We start from the raw sequence: 21525 nt of genomic DNA on the forward strand, positions 1-21525 counted from the left end.
GTACCCGAATTAAATGACTCCGCTCCGCACGCGTTGACGTTCTCTTTCCTACTTCTTCTTCTCTCTCTCTCTCTCTCTCTTTCTCTGTTTTCTCGTCGAATCTCCGCAGATGCGTGTCCGCGGGGCGCGTAATCGGCCGCGAGTTGCGACGAGAAACTCCGGTCTTACGATGTGTAAAGTGAGACGTCGATTATTCTCAAGTATCCGCCGTTCGATCCGGAAGAGGGGATGAATTTGAAGTTGATATCGGAAGTACGTTAGGTCGAGCGATACCACGTTAATAACGCCATCCGGTACGGGCATTTATCGGGTGGAACACGTCGTGGCTGGACATTCGAGCGCCATAATCGTTGATTAAACAGCCCTGAGTCACGATGGGCGATTATCTTGACCGCGACGTTTTCAGCCTGGAAACAGCCAAACCGGAGACTACCGGGCCTTCTGCAAATGGTAATCAGCCGGTCGGCGCGTCGTTATCCGTTTTCGGGCGGTGCGACTTCGTCTTCTTCCGTTCTTCTTCCGTTCGGTGGGAAGTTCCAACGACGGGAGGAGGGTATCGCATGCAACCGATCTCTCTCGGTCGTGCAACTGTAACGGGGTGGTGAAGGAGAAGCGACCGGCGTCCCTCACTTCGTTAATACGCATAACGCCGCAGCGTCGTCTGTCGGTCGGGGACTTCCACAGTCAGGTGAGCGACGTTGAGAAACGCCAAGTCGCGCGCCGTACGCTCGTCGAGACCGCTCTACCGTTGCGTATCGAGGTCTTGTTCCTCGGAGTTTATACTCCCGCAGGGTTATCGCGATGAGAGAACAAGAAGCAATGAAATTTTTGCCGATTCCTCAAACGGTTCAATCCTGTTCAATCTCGCCCCCTTTCGTTCCACGGCTCGCCGCTATCGCTCTTCCATCGGGAGCGGGTACGCACTCAAAGGTGGCGAGAATCGAGAATGCGAGCGTAAGAAAAAAAAATCACCATCGGGGAAGGGAGCAGAAAGAGAGAGAGGGAGAGACGCGAACGAACGCGCGCGGCGTTTTCAAAGTATACACTTTGCCCGGGATGAGATATGTACTTCAGAGAGTTTTCAAAGTCAAATGGAGACGAGACAAGCCAATAAGAGTCGATGCTGAGGATGTAAATTGCAGGACCTCGACTTCTTCAAAGTCGTCTCGCGCACCACGCCTGTTTCTTCTCGCGCGAATCGCATTGTACCGCTACATTTTCATCTCCGACGCGTCGGAGATCAATTCCAGCGAGTGCTTCCTCCGGGAGGTTCGCACCTTCCTCGAATCCGCGACTATTCATCAAACAGTCGTTCTCGCAAAGTGCCGGCTGCCCTCCTCGGTTTCCTCTCTCTTTCTCTCTCTTCTCTCTCGTTACGCGCTATTCGTAGGCGCGCGACGGCGATTCTCGGCTCGTTTCGGCCGCGCGTTTTAAGAGCAATCGAACAAGTCGGTCTATGTTTCACGTCGGGCCGACGTAGCCTTGGCACCAGCAGGCGGGAGAGAGATCGCGGTGTCAAGTTTCGGCGGGGTTCCGCCAGTACAATCACACGTTAATGGTTAATTCTGGCCTACCCCCATAAAGCCCCGCGGGTTCTTAGGAGCGCTTTTAAACCATCGGGCCCAGTCGTACGTCGAGGAAATTAAAGTCCCTCGGGCCGTTCTCTTCGCCTGTCCCTCCTCCCGTCCCCTCGTCTTACCCCCACCCTTCTGTCTTCCTCCTCCTGCCCGGCGTGAGTCCGTCGTTCGTAAATTGGAGTAAACTAGACCTAACTCAACCCGAGCCGAGCGCCAGACCTAACCCCAGGAACCACCACGGTCACGGGATACGTATGACAAATAAACGTTACTTTCCGACTTCACGTTTCTAACGCGCGCGTTCGAGAGCGACGCCGAGGAGGCCCCGCTCCTCCGTATACACCCGTGTACACAGGGTGATCAAGAAAACGTCGTCGATCGCCTCTCTCGGGGACCCTCGGCTCCATCCGAGGGAGATTTCGCGCCCGAGCGGACTCGGAGCGGGGAGAATCAGTTCCGAATTGTCCGGAGCATTCCTACGCGTCTTATCTCGAAAAAGGAAGAGCGGAAGGAAAGGGTAGAGACCGATCTTGAGCTCTCGCGCGTCGCGAAGCCGCGGACGGCGGTCGAGCGTGGCGAGAGAGCCTGAAAAACCGATCGATCGGTCCGTCACGATTTCACGGATCACCCCGTATATACCGCGCGCGGCTAGAGAGATGGGTGGAACTCTCGTATCTGCGCGCCCGCGCCGCGCTCGCGCGTTCAGATATATAGGAAGTGGAAGAGAGAGAGGTCTCTCTCTTGCCCGAGCATAAAGGGGATATACAGGCGGCTCGGTGGCGTGCAAGGCCGACGGGCCCGTAGTAGCGCTCTATCGGCTTTAACAACGAGTTTCAGAGCGCTTTCTGCCTCTCCTCCCTCCTGCCCGTTCTCCCGCTCGCCCCCGCACCCACTCGGCCCCTCTACCCGCAGTGCCACCTCCTCTCTCTCACTCTCTCCCGCTCCCTCCGCCTTCTCGCCGCCTCCTTTTCTTGCTCGGTGTCTTTCTGAATTTTTCAGCCTCCTCCTCCTCTCGCTTGCTCGTCCGCCTACCCCCTTAGCCCTCTCTCGCTCCTTTCCCGAACGAGACTCCTCGTCCGCTTCTTCTTCTACTACTCGAGGCGAAGCCACGCTTCTTTTCCTCTCTCTCTCGTTCCCTCGTCCTCGTCTCCCCCGTGGTTTTTCTTTTTCTCTCTTTCGTTGGCTCTCTCTCTCTTCTTCCTACTCTAGCTCTCTCTTCATCTCGCGCTTCTCTCCCTTTGCTCCTCTCTCTCTCTCTCTCTCTTTCTCTCTGAGACACAAGTGCCGATTTATTATTTGCCATTGCCGAGACGGTGCGTTTTCACTTGTCTGCGATTTTTCGCCGCTGTTACCTCGGCGTTATCGAACGCGCCCGCGGGAAAACAAGCAACGCTACGCGCTCCATTACCGGCGTGCGTCCGTCCGTTCGACGGAATACGAGCGTTTTTGTGCGACGAAAGTCGCCGGTCCCCTTGGAGGGAAATGTCGTCTCGCGATTTAAGTGGCTCCGGTTAGTTCGTTCGCGACAACCAACTCCCGAATGAACTATTTTAGTTACTTCCACGCCGCCCGATAGAGCTCATTTTCGCTTCGCGCTCGGCGGAATTTAACAGCGTGTGAAAATTGGGTTACACGCGTGGATAAGGGGACAAGCGTTTTTAGCTACGGCAGCATCGGACAGAGACGGAGCGATCCTCCTCGCGGTGCCGAGTGTGTCGCTATCTTTTTGTCAGGGTGAGCCGCGTGGGTCCCTCCGGCGCGCAGTTGCAGTTCAAAGTCTCCATAAACGATCCCCCCATGTGTTTCGGCTCGCCTCTCTCGTCGAGCAAAGGTCTCACGTTCGAGAGCGATTTGGCACTGCTCGAGTTAAAATCTCGCGTTACGCCCGCTCGCGAGCCTCTCTCTCTCTCTCGGCGATACCGGCGCCCGTCTTTTTTCGCCCGTGAATAAATTCTCCGCGATAAATTGGCATTCCAGGGCGCGCGCCGGGTCAAGAGTTTTGACCTTTCCTCGGGCGAAATTTGAAACTCCGGCCGAAGGTTATCCGTGTCGCGAAAGTTCGCCGGTGCGGAAAGTTAAGGGCGCATCCTCGGAGCGGCGAACGCCGTCGGCGGCACCGCCGACACGAAAAACGGAAAAGCACCTTTAGCGTCGGGCAGAAAAGCGCATCCAACTACCGCCCTATCTGCCACGCTTGCCACGGGGTGGTTAGGCGTTATCAGATCGGCGTAGCTGCGAGCAACGTTCAGCGCGTCGGACACGGCGAGGAAGCTTAGCCTCGTGTGCCCGGGGGATCGCCCGCGCCCTATTGAATTAAACTATAACACCGAATCACTGCGAGAAGGACTTTCAGGTGGTTGCTTTCTCTCTGTACTCCGAGTCTGCTCTTCTCGGCCGAAGCAGACTTTTTGCCTTTAAAGTGAAACAAGTACGTGACGTAAAGTTGAAAGGAAAAAGAACGGGGTGCAGCGCTAGCTGGGCTAAAAGGAAACAGGCCTCTTGCCTCGCCCGAAACGTATGGCCGTCGAGGGGCAAAAGTTTACGTCGGGAATCATTCATCGACGAAATTTACACTGTGTTTGTACTGTGGAGCGCGTTGATCGAGGGGGAGGAATTCGCCTGACATATCATCGACGAAGATGGTACGACTCAACGGCTGGAGAAAAATATATCGCGGACTGGAAGCGAGAGAACGGGCGAGCACACGGGGTTAAAACGATCCACGATCGCGGCAACGGCCGCAGGGGAAAAAAGATGGCGCCAACGAGATACACGCGTTTCGCACGCTACGCCGCCGATGAGAGATAAGGCGTACAACTAGGTTACTCCACGCAGTTGCGCCATTCCGCTTAATTGCTCGACTTGGAGCAAGGTAGAGCTCTCCCGGCGAGCCGGCAGCGGCGGATTAAAAAAGCATAAGCATAATTAACAAAAAGCGGAATCCCCAATGACGAACGGCGCGCCGCTGCGAGTTGGATATCCCCGGTGCTGATACAGGCTGTACCGGCTTGTGTCGCATCGCGGCTGCTTACGATGTTCCTCAGAGTCGGCCACCGTCAGAAAACTGAGATCGGGGTGTACAGTCGGTGTAGCGGGAAAGGTCAGGTCGCACATGGCGCTCGGTGGCGCATGGAACAGATGGTTACAAAGGTATTTTTCTGGAGATTCGTGAAAATTTTTCACGCTCACGCGAGCGTCCCGACGAACCGTTCACGACGTTGTTACGATAAATCTGCAGAAAGACAGACTGAAAAGTGAGTTTCGCGGGATCTATCTGACAATGGACAACTAAGCGTGTTTCGGTCGAGGGAAACAGAATTTCTTGTAAAAACCAAATTTGATTCGTGAAAACTCGTTTCCTTCAACCAAAACGCGCGTGGTTATTCGTTCTCAGATAAATCCAACCAAACACATTTTCCACCGCAATTTGATCCCCAGGAGAGTCCTATTCTGGACGCGTCTCGATTGTGCCCCTATGTTAAACCTTTAATTCCACAGCGTACTAGAAACTAAGACAGCAAAATAGGTTCAATTTCAATTCTAATAACATAATATAATCCCTACTTCAACTCTGATGACGTCTTAAATTTCTGCTTTCGCTTTTTCAGCGTCGAAATGTAAAAGTAACATTAACATTCGATCTGTAGAATTAAAAGTTCAAGAGAGAAGTTAAAAAGTGTCAGTATCGTCAAAATAAGTTTTTATTAGTTTATAGGACGTCTAAATCCTCGGGAGCGTTAGAGCAGCGTCGAAATTTCGATTGCGGGCACTAAAGCGCTAAATACGCCCTTCTGATTTTCAAGCTGAAACAACGTTACACGTAACGCTCGTGTAAGAAAAACGGAGCTTGAAATTAAAAGGGTACACTTGGCGTTGGCTGTGAACCGAAGTAGGACCCCAAAATCGTCTCGAATTTTCCGAGCCTGCAGGATCGTTTGAAACGACACGAAAATCACGAGGTGCTGTCCGCAAAAACCTCCTTAGGCACCACTGTGTGTGCGCCACGGCTGTTAGGGGCCCCTTCTCGCCGCCTCTGCCCCCGACTAGAGAGCCAGGCTCTCGCAGTACACGCTCGGCCTCTCTCTCTCTTTTTTCCCTCTCTTTCTGGCACCCCTCCCCCTCTATCTCTCTCTTTCCTTCTCATACCATGGCAATGCGCGCGATCGCGCGCGCGCTCCGGCGATATCACGCTGCGATATCTACTTTTGTTGCATGCCTGCGCTATCTCCATCCTTCCCCTTCCCGTCCCCCCTTCGCCACCTCAACCTCTCTCTCTAACTCCCCTCGTCCTTTCTTTCATATTCTTTCACTCCGTCACGTTCGATTGTGTGTGTTGACCACTCGAATCCTAGCTCTCTCTCTCTCTCTCTCCCACCTTCGGCGATAGAGCAAATTTTCAGTAACTGTACAGCACTTGTTTCAAATGAAGCGAGCATAGTCAACGAAGAGCATAATCGGAGATTAATTTTAACTTATGCGTATGTGTGCCTTTTTGTTTCGCTAATGCGTGATATAAGGTTGCGTACGGCAGCCCGTAGAGTAATCAGTTATATGGAATGGAGGAGGTATCTCCCGAGGTCGGTGAAATTCTCGTCAATATTTCGTACACAGAGAGAGAAAACTTTATACTAAAAATTGCTACACAGAATTTTGCAACCGAGAAACATATATCGACATTCTGCTTTAATTTATCATCTTTCCGTTTCATACGTGCTATTCGTATTTTAGGAAGAGAAATCTACCATTAAAGAATGTCTCTTGTGGCAAAATATAAGTCTCGCTGACAGTGTATTCCTCCACTATTATATGTATTTTCTAGGGAGAAAACAAATTTAGGTGGAACAGCAAATTGCTTGTTAACATAGCCAGCGGTTGGTATAGACAGCAAAAAGATTTATTACGGAAAAAATAATTTTGCTGTTGTCGCAAAATATTGCGACAGCAATGAAATTTAAGCAGCATAACCAAATTACTTTACCGTCCATATATCCAACAAAAAGCAATTAATACTCTTAACAAACAATTTGCTGTTCTAGCAAAATCTGTTGTTTCTCCGCTAGCAAATTTTTATTTAGATTAATTTTACTTGAATGTAGCATTTCTTTTCTTCTACATTCAAGTAAGATCAATCCAAGGAAAAATTTTGCTAAGGACTATCGGAGTAACTATTTACTCGAATCTAGAGCTTTTTTCTCTGTAGAAAACACGACGAAGCTGAGGACAATTCGCATGAAAAAGAAAGCAACTGTAACATTCTCTCTTCGCGTGGCTTCCTTCTCTTGAAAAACGCTGGTAACAGTAGAGGTCACGGTTACGACAATTACCATTGTTTTCCCCGAGATCCCTGGAAGAAATAGATAAAGTTATCGCGAAGCTTTCCTGCAGGACAGCACACTGCTGCAGTCGATGACGCGAACGAGCGCTCGGGTGCATCGCATTGCCGAGCAACCGCTCGTCGACTCGTTGCTGCCAGCCCGAACAGCTCCGTCGCTTTCTCAGAGGGTGTCTCTCGCGCTTCCACGTCGAAAGACCGCCGTTGATTATTGCAACAATGCAATTTGTATCGCTCGCCCTCACAAAGTAACGTCCCAAGGTTGGTCGTTCGCGAACGATGGTGTGAATTAACCAATGATGAGTTAGAGATTCGCCTCCTCCGCTACCTCCTCCCCCACTCTCCTCCCCCCCTCTGTTCCTTTCTGCGTTACACCACCACCAGGCAGGAACGGAGGAGACGGCGAAGCCAAATCGAGTTAATCGGAGTTAACGTACGGCGACAACGCGCGACGATCCCGGGAGACGAAGTGAGTAACTAGAATTCACAATAACTGAGACATCGGGGTGGTTTCGGCCTCTCTTGTTTCCTTCTTTCTGTACGCACTGTGGGCTTTTATGCGTATTATAATGTAAAACGCTCAACTTTTCTCTTCCTCTCTCTCGCGCTCCCTTTGTTTTCCTCTTTGTTCCTGCAGTTCCCGTGAGCGCGCGCGCTTCTCGAAAACTCGACAATTACGATCCAGATTCCACTTCGCGAAGGTCAGAGAGAAAGAAGTTTGTTAGCCGGGAAAAGTCCCGCAACTTCGAGGAGTTCCGCAAGAGAGAGAGAGAGAGAAATACAAGCCGCCCTGCTCTCCTCTCGCCGCTGTTGCACCCTGTATCTCAATCGAACGGTTCGAATGACATATACGGAACGTGACACAAGGGGGAAACGAAAACAAGGGGGGGGGGAGAGGGAGAGGTCGACNCGCGCTCGAAGGCGCTATCAACGTCGTTGCTTGGAAATACGATAATTAGCCGATATTTTCGGTTTTACGAGGAGGAACAAAGCGGCTGCCCGAGTTAATCGTTGTTCGGAAGCGAGAACGACGTGGAGACGAGGAGATCGAAGAGACGAGCTTAGGTACCCGATGAGAACCCCGCGTAGCCAGCCAGCCAGCTAGCTAACTGACATTTCGAGAAAGTCAAAGGAAGGGAGGAACAATATTACAGGGTAGGATCAAAGGAGTGACGGGGAACGGGCAGAGGAGGCAGAATAGTGTCCCTTAAATGATTGACGGTCGGGCCGGGCCAAGAGCGGCCGAAGGACGGGGCCGAGTGCTTTCCAAATGTTCTCGCGGCTTGTACTTTCCGACCCGTGGCTGAGAAAGCTGGTGGTATAGCCGGATCATTAAGAGTTCCATTTTCGCCGCGGAGAAAACTCGAGCGTGTTTGTTAAGGTCCATTTGTACCACCGCCGTGACGGATGTAAAATTATTGTTCGGCCAAGTGGACTCGTAAAGAGCGCGCCTTCAGTTTCGAGTCACCTAAAGCTCGTCTCTTCGCGGTAACCTCCGTTCTTACTTTGTGGCGTTTATCTCGCGAATCGCGTCCCGACCGCGGAGAGGATCGTATTTCGTATTTAAAGCTGTATATCTAGTTTCGTCCGATGCACTTAGCTCACCTCCGTGCGAAGAATTCCCGTGGGTCTCCTGAATCGAAAAGAGCGAGAGACAGAGGGAGAGGGTAGGTTGAAAGAGAGAGAGAGAGAAATAACAGGTACGTAGAGACTGGAAGATCGAGCCGAGGGTGCCGGCCGGGAGTTCGCGGCGCGCAGGTTATTGCAAATACGTCGAAAGCACTGTAAAAAACGGCCACGAGGCAGTGTTCGTGCCGGTGTCAAGCCGACCCGGGCAAACAGGAAGCGAGACTTACGTCATGGTCCCCGACACAACTCGGTCGGCTGCGTTGAACCGGTGGCTCGAAAATCAAGATCACGAGAGAGAGAGAGAAAGAGACCAGCCAGGATATCTTCCATAAATTTCGCGAGCCGCTCTCGTCGCGCGATCGGACGCGCTTTGCGCTCGAATGGAGAGAGATGGGGGTATATAAATACCGAGGTTCGTCGAATTTCTCCGCCGATCGACCGGCTTCCGTTCTCTCGAAGCTTCGAAGTGCTGCGCGCGGATCCCCTCGAGGATCTCCGAGCCCGGTCGGACTTTCGGTCCGAGTTGTCACGTCGCGTTTTTGAAGCTCCGAGAGATCCCCCCGGGGATCGAAATTTTAAATTCTACGTTAAGTCTCCAAGTGGTGAAAATGACACTAACTTCTCTATTTGTAGCACCAAAGGAAGACCTTTGAACATTTAATGTAGAACTGAATTAAACTGAAACCGGGACTAAAATTTCAACTCGGGTCGAAATTTCGATGCTACTTTGACGCTCTCAAAGATAATTTGCGCCTACTTAGACGACCTGTACACTAATAGAAGCCTACTTTGACGATATTGACACTTTTTAACTTCTCTTTTGAGCCTATAATTCTACAGATTGAATTTTAATGCTATCTTCAGCAATCTATCTTGGCGGTAAAACGAAAAAGGGAAATTTAAGACATCACCAGGGGATATCAAAGTAGGAGTATAATTATATTATTAGAATTGAAATCAAAGCTATTTTGCTATCTCAAGAATCAAAGCTCGATACAAGGCCAAAATTTCGACTTGGGACTCCCGGCGAGGCGGAAGTTATTATTCTCCGGTGACGTGACTGCACCGAGAGAAATTATACTTATCTTCGCGGCCACAGACATACCCTTTTTATGCTTTTAACCACAAAAATAGTAGCGGCAATGTGTATGTAAGGTTATTACCGCTGATAGTACACGGAGAAACCAGTTTGGTTGCATCAGTCGAAAAACGGGCAATCAAACGCGACTTCGTTGAACGAAACCAAATTTGTGGTTCTTACAGCCAGAAATTTCGTTTCCTTCAACCGAATCGCACTTGAATCGCTCGTTTTTCGATTGACGCAACCAAACTCTCAGTAGCGACATTTATTAGGAAAATGGTTCTCCCGGCTTGATAATTCTTTCACTATGATAATTATAGTCGCAGGTATGAAATATTTGTCTCTCTCTCAGTGTGGAGCGGAAAAAATCACGTCTACGGGCCGCGAAGAGGCAAGCGGCACTCTCGCGAACCTGCTCCGAGACTGATAGGACAAAATTTCGCAATACGGCGCTAAGACCGAGACGACCGGTTCGCACAAAGGAGAGGTGGAGGTCTCGTCTTTCGTCCTTCTCGTCCTCTCTCTCTCTCTCTCTCGTTCTCTCTCGCTTCCTCGGCACTCTCCAGCGGTCACGTCGTTCAACAGGGACGAGAGTACATGAAATGCACTCGCGACGCGCTGGTCCTACACGCAACGTGATGCGCGTAGGTAAGAGCGTAGTGGTCCCGCTTCTCTTCCTCGCCTCTCCCTCCGCCACGCGTGTGAGTTTAAACACGTGCGCGGCCCGCTCGCTCGCCCGCCCGCTCCTCGAAGTAGGCGTTTGCTCGCGCGCGAGTCCCCTTACACGTCGTAATTCGGATCGCCTCGAATACGCACTATTGTTCGACGAAAACGACACCGTAAGGAGTCAGGGGAAGGAGCGCGAAGGAATTCACGCGGAAATACGCGCTTTTCCTATCGAGCGAGATTTCAAGCGAAACGTCGGAAGTAATAGGCGTCTCTTGTGGGTGGCGTCCGAGCGTCTGATAGCGAACACCGAAATCCCGTCTGTTACGGCACTGTTACTCTCGGCCGCTCGGGTAGACGGCCGAGTGTGGGAAGGCCAGCTGCAGGAGACTGTAACTTCCAGGCCTTCGATTATAATAAACGTCGTCATATTCGTTGCCGATACAGGCTACCGGCTATTGACTACTTACTCACAGCGTAAGTCTTCGCGAATCGTAAGATACGTTTCAACGATAATATTATCAAACGTAAGGTGTGTTTGAGCGTGCGTACGTGGAGAATTGTGGTCTTAAATCAGTGATAAATAATCTCATATATAAATAAGAATATTATAATCTTCTTAGAGGATTCTTAGTCTTGATTTGATTGAATCTGTATCCATGCAAGTATTATTTGCACTCAACTCAAGAGTAAAAATCTTGTAAAAATATTATAATATTTTTGCTTCGTGTGTGAGAATATCATTAAAATTGCGATTATCTATCACCGATTTAACTCTTTCCTTTCCGTGATGAGTGCGATTGACTTGTTACTCGCTTTTTATCATAGATAAAATTTCTATTAACGCACTGAGACATCGAGATTGGCTATTTTCAACGCAACTCTTCGCAAACCGTAACATTTCCCAGCAACGATATTCTTTGATCACATTAAAGTAATCAGTCAAATAGAATCTGTGATGTAATGTACACGCGTATATACTTACCATTCCCGTTTTATTACGAGACTTCTATTAACATGGCGACATCGAGACCGTACTATTTTCAGCATGTCTTTGTAAACCGTAACATTCTTTTAAACGATATTCCTAAATAACATTAAAATTATAGGATAGAAGCCGTGAGTGTAACGTGTGTTGTGTGTGCGTGCGGAAGACACTTGTTATTCGCGCCTTATCGAAATTTATATTAACATCGAGACTGTACTATTGGCTACTTTCCTCGTAACATTTTTTTAACGATATTCCTAAGTGACACTAAAATTATGGGATAGAATCCGTGAGTGTAATGCGCGTTATGTGTGCGTGGAGGATGCGTGTTTTATTGCCAATGAGCTCCCTACTAACATTGAGACATCGAGATCGTATTATTGGTTACTTTCAACGTGTCTTCGTAAACCGTAAGTAGTTTTTTTTAACAATATTCCTAAGTGACACTAAAATTATAGGATGGAACCCGTGAGTGTAATGCATGTTACGTGTTGTGTGTGCGTGGAGGATGCGTGTTTTATTGCCAATGAGCTCCCTACTAACATTGAGACATCGAGATCGTATTATTGGTTACTTTCAACGTGTCTTCGTAAACCGTAAGTAGTTTTTTTTAACAATATTCCTAAGTGACACTAAAATTGTGTGTGCGTGCAGGATACTTGTTATTCGCGTTTTATTGCCGATAAGATTCCTATTAACACTGAGATATTGAGACCGTAACATTGACTACTTCCAGCGCGTCTTCGTAAATCGTAACATTCTTTTTAACGTATTCCTAAATAACACTAAAATTATAAGATGGAATCCGCGAATATAACGCAAGTTGTGTATGTGTATATATACATGCGCGAGAACGCTTGTTACACGCGTTTTATCGCCGATGAGACTCATATTAATAATGAGACATCGGGACCGAACTATTTCTTAGTGCGACGCCCTGTAGTTTACATAGGAAATTGCGCTCCGGAATTTCTTCGTATCGTGCACCGTTTCGCTGCTCGTTAGGCATTAATCGACCGGGCGACCGTCGTCTTCGTCGACGACTTCTGTTCTTGTATTCCGCGAAAGTGCACTTTCCGGCTGCGCGCACATTAAGCAACCAGGCGAATGTACGTGATTCGCGAGGCGACTATGCGAACCATTCCGCGGCCGTGTGACTTCCGAGCGTTCCTCCGGCAAAGTAGGCGGAACATCGCTCGCACGCACCTCGACAACGTCCTCCCCGGTGACGGAGGAGGCTCGTAACGAACGTTCGAAATGATAGTCGTCAAAGCAAAATAAACGCCACCTCGGCTCGACACTCGGCTCGGACGGCGGCTCACGCGAGAAATCTCCGAGTGAGAGTGAACTTTTTTTTCTTTCGTCAAATCGAATCACGTCGTGGCGTCACAGAATTCTGGCTCTTCTCGGGGAACTCCGACGCGTGATTCTCACGAAAGCCCGTTTGACAATGTCAGTTTCAAAGACAGGGGGAAAGAGAGGGAGAGAGGGGAAAGTTTGCTTTTCCTTGGAAAATTGCATTTCGCGCGGCTCAACTTCAAGCTCGGAGCAGCTCGCGCTGTAACGAGGAGACAATTTGCTTCATGTGCGGTTATTTCGCGAAAAAGTATCTGGCTTAAGAACTTTGTTAGACCCACTGTCGTATAATGTCGCTTTAAAGCGACAAACCGGTTTTGCGCATTTTTCCCGCTTCTTCGTAACCTTCGCGCGTCTATGTGCCCATAGAGAGAGAAAGAGAGAAAGAGCGACAAGGGGGGAGGGGAGGGAGAGAAAAAAACGCGAAGCGGATTTGAGGAAATCTTTGCGGGTGTACGCTCGTGCGTCGTTTCGCGCACTATTAATAAATATACGCGGCGGCGAAATCACTCACTTCGTCTTGAAATTAAGACGCGTCGCGTATAATGCGCCTGACCAATCACAGCCGTCAGAAGTCTTCGTTCCGTCCGGAATTATCGTCCGGAGGAACGAGGAGAAACCGCATACCCGGGGGTGCCAAACGCACGTTGGCCGTCCGTGGAGAGCGGAATATAGCGAACGGGGCCTACAGGCTAGATAGTGCAACGATCTAATCACGACGGTGCTTATCGATGACGCGTGTCTGATAAATGCATAACAATAGCCGAACGGTCGTGGATCTTGTCACGTCGGTGAGAACCGGGACTTCGTGCGGCGCGCGCGCGCACTTTTGACACCTTCGGTGCTTTTCCCGGACTCGGCAAGTCCTCCGCGTTTTCTTACGTCGTTTCCGCGTGGCCACACGACTCTACGACGAAGATTTCGCCACGTACGTTGGGTAAGGTAGCTCGATCATCCGGAGTTCCCGTGCGGGAATGCGCACGACGACGACAATAATTTGTCCGACCGGCCGAATGTTTTGACTTCGATTAAGCTCATCGGGAGAATGACTGACTGAATTTAAATCCGCGCACATACGTTTTCACCCTCCCCCTCCTCCCGCCTACGCGACGGCAGCGGCGGTGGATGTATTTATTGACGTTGCACTCGCTCCTCCCCCCTCCCCGACTTTTGCTCGCTCGAATTCTCCCTGCCGGCTCTCTCTTTTGCCTGTATCTTCCGTATGTTGTAACTATTACGCGTATCGTAAGTGGCGGCGGCGTAATCGTTTATTACCGAGGCGTGAAAACATAGAAATCCATTCGCGTCCCGGCCGCGTTATTAATATTTATTTACGAGGTATCTCTCTCTCTCTCTCTTTCTGTATATATCGCGAGACACTCGGCAGCGGCGATTCACGAGGAGGAATTTGGCGCGCTCCCGCCGCCGCGATATAACGTCGCGTTAAATGTTACCGTTCACTTCCGAGATTTACCCGTTTAACATGAAGATCGCATTAAATGCAAATCACGCAAATATGCAGACCGACGAGACCGCGGGATAAAGTTTCTTCACATTTTTAGCGGCGCTGCGCGCACGCGTTGTAATAAATTATCAATACTGCGCGCCATCGATCATGCCTCAAACCGGAAATGATCGAGCGATCCGTGACGATTTATACCCCGGTGACTCGAAATCGGAACGTCATCTCGTCCGGGCTCATCGAGAGCCGTGCTAAACTTCGCTTTGCATTTAATTAAAAAGTCGGATTAACGTCGGTATATCCTGTGCACGTCCGACATCGGGGGAGGCGGAAAAAAGAGAAAGGGACAACTCGTCCTCCCCCCATCTCGTACATCGGTATATTGTTAACAATAATCCAATACAGCGGCGAGATACTCGCTGGATATTCAAATGTAGCCCGCGATATATCGGGATTATTGGTACAATTAATTGCTCTATGCAGAAACATTTTACGCGAAAGTTATCGCGAGAAATTATTCGACGTCAGCATCTAACGCTATTGTTTGTTTAAACGCGGGAGAATTACAACGCAAATAAAAAGATCCGACGCAACGTGTAAAATGCGTGAAACGCGTTACACGGTATTTTTATACTTCAGTCAGACGAAGAATATAATGCGTACAAGTGTGTGTGTGTGTCTGTGTGTGTGTTATTTCAGCGTAATTTTATTTATATCAATGGACAGCGTAATAAAAACATTGCGGCACGACCGTTTACTCGCGAGGTACTCGCCGCTCGCACGACCGTCCTCTGCTTGAACAAAAGATTCACGCATCGGAAGGAATCACGCATAAGCCGAGTAAACCTTTTAAAGCGAGTTTTCCGGCTCCGAGGTCCGCGGAAGTTTGGTTTGCCGACTATAAGCACGCGTTTCCGTCGAGCACGTGATATATATGTATATACATATATGTTTGTACATGTATATATTCGTGAATTGAATGATACTCATTTTTCTCGACTTTTTTGTCACAGTCAAAGTATTTACACAGAAAAATGTTATATATATATATATATATATATATATATATAAATCGATGATAAATATTTTCATATATAAGCAAGAATATTATAATATTCTTAGGAGATTTTTAGCTTTGAATTGAGTGCAAGCGATATTTGCATCAATATAAATTCAATCGAATTAAGACTAAAAATCTTCTAGGAAGATTATAATATTCTTGTTTATATATGAGAATATCTATTCTTAATTTAGACTGAACTAATTTTTCTCTGTGTATATATCTCTCTTGCTACGTACTTTACTCATCTACCATCACTATATCTCTCCTTCATATTTCGAGAAAATATACATATTCTTCGATCGTGGTAAAAACAGTTGGGAAAAGCGAGTACTTCTAATACGAGTACTGGAAATCAATTCTGACAGTGTCTCGCCGATAAAGCAAAATTCCTCGTAGATAGCGGTTAATGAGTATATCGGTAAAAGTTTCCCGACGACTCTCTTCCCGCCGTGAACCAGGAAATCAAGCAGAATTAAAAGGGGAAAGGGGATAGATAGATAGAGAGAGAGAGAGAGAGAGAGAGAAAGAGAGAGAGAGAGAAAGAGAGAGTGAGTGAGAGAGAGAGAGAGGGGGGGGGGGNGGAAGAGAAGAAGAAGAAAAGAGGAAAAAGAAGAGAGAGGAATTATGGACGACGCGTAAAGAATGTTTGCAGTGGAATCACGTTTGGGCCAAAGTATAGCCTATCGAGACGACTACCGAAACAATCTTCTAACATGTAGAGGAAGCCGATTCCTCTCTCTCCCTCTCTCTCTTTCTCTCTTTGGCGTGCCGCAAAATTGCTGCGGCAGATGGCCGAAAATGACGGAGTCCAACATTATCGGCTCTTCTGTCTAACGTTTGTCGTAACTCTTTTCGTCTCTGTCGCACGTCGCACGGAAAAGAAAAGGAACAATCCGCTCGCTCGTCATCTATCCGGCCCGACAAAAAGAAGAGAGAACCCTGTGTGGGGGGTCTTCATAAATAAATTTACGTCGGATCGGAAAGGCGAAAAACCTCTCGCTTCCGAGGTCGAGGAGACATTCGTCGCTGTAACTGCAGCGCGCGCGACGAATGTCTCCTTTCTCTTTCTCTCTCTTGGCGCTGCTGTTGCTTCGACACAGCCGGCACCACGTTTTGCTGTGTTTTCGCTTAGCTCGCTGAACTTTTACCGCTTCTTCCCCCTCTCCTCTCCCCACAGAATTTTCCACGATACACGCATTTTTGCCGTCCCGATCGGGCGTCGTCGTCGGAATCATGGCCGATCTTTCTTTCCCGTCCTTTGCCTCCCGCTTTTCCTGCTTCCCTGTACGCAACACGTAAACATCCCCGGGAGCGTCTCCTCGACTCCGTTCAACTCCGATCGTCGTCGCTTCGATCTGTAATGATCTTACGGGAGTTCACGACGCCGAATTACAACGAGGCTCCATTCACGAAGACGCAACCGAAACACACCGATTGGCCGCTTTAGTTATGCAAGAAAGATCCAAACCATAAAATTATGATTTTTGAGATTTTGTTACCAATGGATAGACCTATCTACGTAAAAAGATCCAAGCCTTATGGGCGCTTAAAATTGAGGAAAAAACAGTTTTTATTGTCAACCACTTGTACCATTTTTACTAGTTGTTAGTCTTTTTAACCTATTTTTTAACGCTTGACAATGAATACCCTTAAAAAGAGAATAGATCACGCTCGACTTCGTGAACGATTGTGAAGAATCTCAGTGCTATTTATATCTTTTACGTCAGGTTTTTCATTTTCTGGTTAACTTGTGGCTTAAATCAAGTGATAGTGATATAAAAATCGTGTTTCTCTATTCACGGTTAATCCTTATACGAATTATTTCGTAGCAGTAACTTCTAATGTTCAATGATTAACCATGAATAGAAAAACAATGTTTACATTATCACCGGGTTAAGCCCGAACCACAAGTTAGCGAGAAAATGAAAGACCTAAATCATGTGTCAAATTTTCACTTTCATTTTCCTCGAAACGTATTCCATGTGGGTCGGATCCTTCTTGCGTAACTAGTGCCAACTTAACCTGACCTTACAGAGGTAGATTGCGCACGATAACGAACAAGTGCGATCGAACAGATGACGCGATTGAGCATTCGACGGCACCATTACTCGATGAACAAAGGAAAAAAACAGAAACAGGGATCGGCCTAACTGCTCATTTTCCAGTTTCCCATTTTCTATCAGGCGATTTCCCTTCGATCACGGAACGCCCGTTGATACCGGAAGAATTAACGCGACGAATTGCGCTAACTGTATCGGCAAATACAATTCCAGTTAATGTTTGTTTACGTCTACGTCGCGCCACAACATTTCGCAAATCTTCTCTCTCTCTCTCTCTCACTGTGTCTTTGAGTCCTCCTTGGAGAGACGCTTCCACGTGATGTTGTCGACAGCACATCGCGCTCTCATTCAAATATATCTACTCGCTTCCTATACTTATGTAATCCACTCTTGAACCTTCGTAACAGCCCGCGCGCTGTTATCGAACTTACGCCGCGGAGGGAACTTAGTCGCGTCTCGCGAATTTATCAACTTTCACTCGAAAATCTCGCTTTTGTTGTCGAATCAACTCGCAAGTTGCGTCGCTACACAGCCTCGGTACATACTTTCCTCGGGCGTCCTCCGGCGAGGTTTAGCCCGGACCGTGACAAATCTATCTTGTCTGTCCACTCCCCCCCACCTCTCACGCTCTTTCCAACCGTGCACCTTTTTCTCCTACGTCGGCCTTCTTAAAATAAACGCGCTAAAACCCGTAAGGTCCTTCCAGGCAATTGTACGCCCATTCTCACACCTATTTCGCAAAAGTCGCGGCAGGAGCCGACCCGAGGAAATTGGCAACGAGCGGCCCAGTTTCAGGGTAAAATCCAAAACGACCGTGCCGAGAGAGAAAAAGAGAGAGACCGGCGATTCCTTTTCTTTACGATTCCACACGCCCCTGGGTGAGACCCGAGGGCCGATTGTCTCGCATCGTGAAACGACGACGGCCGATTTCAGGGGAACGCTCGCTACGGGGGAAACAACTGCCGTCTTCTCGCAGCGGACACGAGTGCGAAAATACATTCGCTCGGCGGTGGTTCGACAATCGATGACAGCACAACGGACTGGACGTTCTCTCTCGCTTATCTCGGGAGCAGCGTGACACCGGTTTTGAAACGTCGCGAAGTTTGTACAAGAATGTCGGACGTTCCGGTATCAAGCGGATCTCTGAACTATACTTGCGAAACTCGCCAGATAAAAGAGCAGAGTGCTATTTACCTAACACGAGCGTTGTTGACGAGATGAGGAGAAAGACAGAGGGAAAAAGAGAGCATTTGTGTGTTTCGAAACCGTCGTTAAACCGAGAGAACCGTAATCTTTCCGACCTTCCGGAGTAACTAAAAACAGCGATAGTCATATTTTCCCCGGTACGCAACCGGTCCGCCCGATTTTACCCTGGGAGTTGGCGACGTTGGTAAAACTCCCGCGGGCTTAACACTCCGGAGGATCGGCAGCACCCCGCGCGGAGTCTCCCGACGCTTCGCGAATACTCGTGCATATCGGCCGAAAGAGAGGAAAGAAAGGCGAGAAAGCCGCGGTGTAATCGTCGCGAAGCAAACCGGAGCGCGCTCGGCTCCTTCGCGACCCGAGTCGCACCACGTCTCCCGTCGAATTAGCAGACGCTCGCGTTATTACGAAGGCACGCGAGGAGGTTAATCTCGCGTCCGGAAACTCGGGGTGAAGAGCCGCGTCCCGTTGACCGACGGCGGCGGAAATTACCTGCGATTAAGCAGAACTCCACTGTGACGACTAGTCGAACGCGTCCGACAGACGACAGCCTTTCGTCATCATCCTGGCGCGACGAGAGCGAGAGTCGTCGTCGGGTGGCTACACACTGGAGAGGTGGTTTCACTGGTTTCACATCGCACCGGAAACGAGCGTAGTCGAGCGGCCGACAGGATCGCTTGCCACGACGGCGCTGCCTCTATCGTGTTCCCCGGCGCGGCACCACTGCTCGGCGACGACGTTCACCAGCACACTCGAGAAAGACGGAGACAGTCGTCGGAGCGACGACGACGAGCGTGACGAGAATCGGCGTGACGGTAAGCGCGAGAAACGGGCGAGAGGAACGAACCGGTCGTCGCCTACCGTTCGCGACGAAGGTGCACACGGCGGCACCTCAGCAAGCCTACATCTTGCACGGGCGGTCGTAGTCGCGCAAGGCAGAGCCGCGCTTACGAAGTCGTCAGGCCGACGTACGCGACGTGTCCACCCCGGCAGCTTCGCATCCCTTCACGATCTCGCCAGGACACAGCCCAGGTGAGCGTCCCCCGTCGCTCCGGGACGGCGACGAGCGCAGCACGGCTGTCAGTCGGCGAAGCGTCAACTCGCTTCGGGCATATCCCTCTTTAATACAGGCGCCGAGCCGGGCGCAGCTTAAAGCCGCGCTCTCGTCGAGAGAGCGTCCTCGGGCGGAACGGGCGAGCCTCGCTTCTCCGCTCGTCGGCTCCTCCACGCGACGAGTATCGCGTCGCGACGCGGATAGTCCGACGTTCACGAACGGTGTTGGATCCGTCCGGGCTTCCGAAACTCGGTGAAACTCCCGGCGACCGCTGGAGCGACGCGCCGACGAGAAACCGACGGGATGTAGAGCGCGAGAACGCGGCACGAGGAACCGGGATTGAACTTTTCAGCCGGAGGCGCGGTACTACACTTCCGGTAGACCCGGAGGAGATTGCGTGCGACGCAAATGCGGCGTCACCACCGACATCTGCACCGTCGAGCGACCGAATTGCGACTGCGGACTACGGCTCGCTCGGCCGCGGCCCCACCGTCGCGTCGGGCCGGCACCGCCGCGCGCCGCCCCTGGCGCGCCCNGCAGGCCACGGCCCCGCCGAGGCCGCCGCCCCTTTCGCCAGTGCGAGTCTTCGCTCCGGAGCGCGCCGAGGCGACGACGGGTTTCTCCTACGGCGCGCGAAAATGCCAAGCTGGTCCGCGAGAAAGCGCTCGGCGCTGATCGGCCGGTAATTAGTCGCGTAATTAAACGGCGGGAGAGTTCGCTCGCCGGACCCGTTTCGGCAGATAGATATTGTCCAGTACTCCACTTCCCTTCGATTCTGCGGAAAATCAACCCTCGGCTCCCCAAATTTCCCGCCCGCGATGCACATCCCTGGCTGCTGCGCGTGTATTTCGGCAGGACAGATTTTTCGAAGATGAAAGATAAGAATGCGCGAGAGATATTTGAAGGGAAATGGAACGCGCCTTCGGACGTCTTCGACAGATTTTTTTCGAAATTTCTGCCGCCTGGGTACTACGGCACTGGAGGTCGAGCGCCAACTTTGCTCGTAACTCCGCCGCGTCGAAACGTCGTTTATTGCAAACGTGGGACGCGTTACAGTTATTTCCACCGCCGGCGAGCTCGATATTAGCGTGCACATGGGCGAACAGCGGGGATCCCTTGTCCGTTTCACTGTCCTACAGTACGCCGCGCGTTCGAGATGGAATAACGGATAAAGGGCAAAGTTAAACCAGCGTATTGTCGTACACGGTTGACCGTAGAGCCCTGTCCGACTCGAAAGCGGTTTTCGGCGAAACGAGTTCCTCGTTTCCTTTCTAAAAGATCGCGCTTTTAGAAAATCGCGCCGTCGTCCCACCCACGGGAAAAAAAGTTTGGAATTTACCAGAATTTACAGTGAAAAGACCAGCGCCTCCGATAGAAAGAAACAACATTTTTTTATTTATCCAAATTTGGTCCTTACAAACCAGAAACTTCGTTTCTTTCAACCGAAACACACTTGGTTCGTTCACTGTCTGGTAAATTCGACCAAGTTCTTTTCCCCGTGCTCAATACAAAGGTTGCTTTCCAGCAAGAGACGCGAATCGACACAAGTCTAATTATACCGTCGTTCGTCCTTATTTCGCACTCGGTAAAGAAAATCGCAGTGGATGACACGACTAAACTTGTCCGTCATCTTGCGTCTTTTGTTGGAAAGCAATAAAAAAAAAGAGAGAGAGGCAACGAGGAAAGTCGCCGGTCTCTCATACCGAGGATTTCGTGGCGATAGCCCGGCTTGCTTCGCGAGAGTGATCTCGACGAGCCTCGAGACGCCAGAAAGGAAGCTCGCGATACCTGCGCGGCAAATTGGCCTAACCTGATCCGACCTGAGAGCCAAGAGAGCCTCTCGAGGAGAGTCCTATTTCGGACTTGGACCAGCGGTGGATGGTGTTCCTGGCGACGGTGGGCACCGGAGGAGCTCCTGGTTACGCTCGCGAAGAACCAGCCGGAGGTACGATCATCCGATTACGCGGATGTCGCGTGCGCGTCAGCATGGCGGCTCGGCGGCGCGTTCGAGGCGGTGACTTCCCTCCAACGGCGCGCCGCACCCCCCCTCCTCC

The 21525-nt window shown here is 50.1% G+C and overlaps 1 protein-coding gene across 2 annotated transcripts in view; it reads right to left on the reverse strand.

Annotated features, from left to right (window-relative positions):
* The window catches only part of LOC106743634, a 78756-nt gene extending 59412 nt beyond the window's left edge, over positions 1-19344 (reverse strand). For both annotated transcript variants that reach the window (XM_014617661.1, XM_014617660.1), the window contains exon 1: positions 18910-19344. The gene's annotated coding sequence lies outside the window, so the exon portion shown is untranslated. The remainder of the gene's footprint in view (positions 1-18909) is intronic.
* Between the last annotated feature and the right edge of the window lie 2181 nt (positions 19345-21525).

This window comes from Dinoponera quadriceps, unplaced genomic scaffold (genome assembly GCF_001313825.1).
Source record: "Dinoponera quadriceps isolate SergipeBrazil2010 unplaced genomic scaffold, ASM131382v1 scaffold1115, whole genome shotgun sequence".
Classification (NCBI taxonomy): Eukaryota; Metazoa; Arthropoda; class Insecta; order Hymenoptera; family Formicidae; genus Dinoponera; species Dinoponera quadriceps.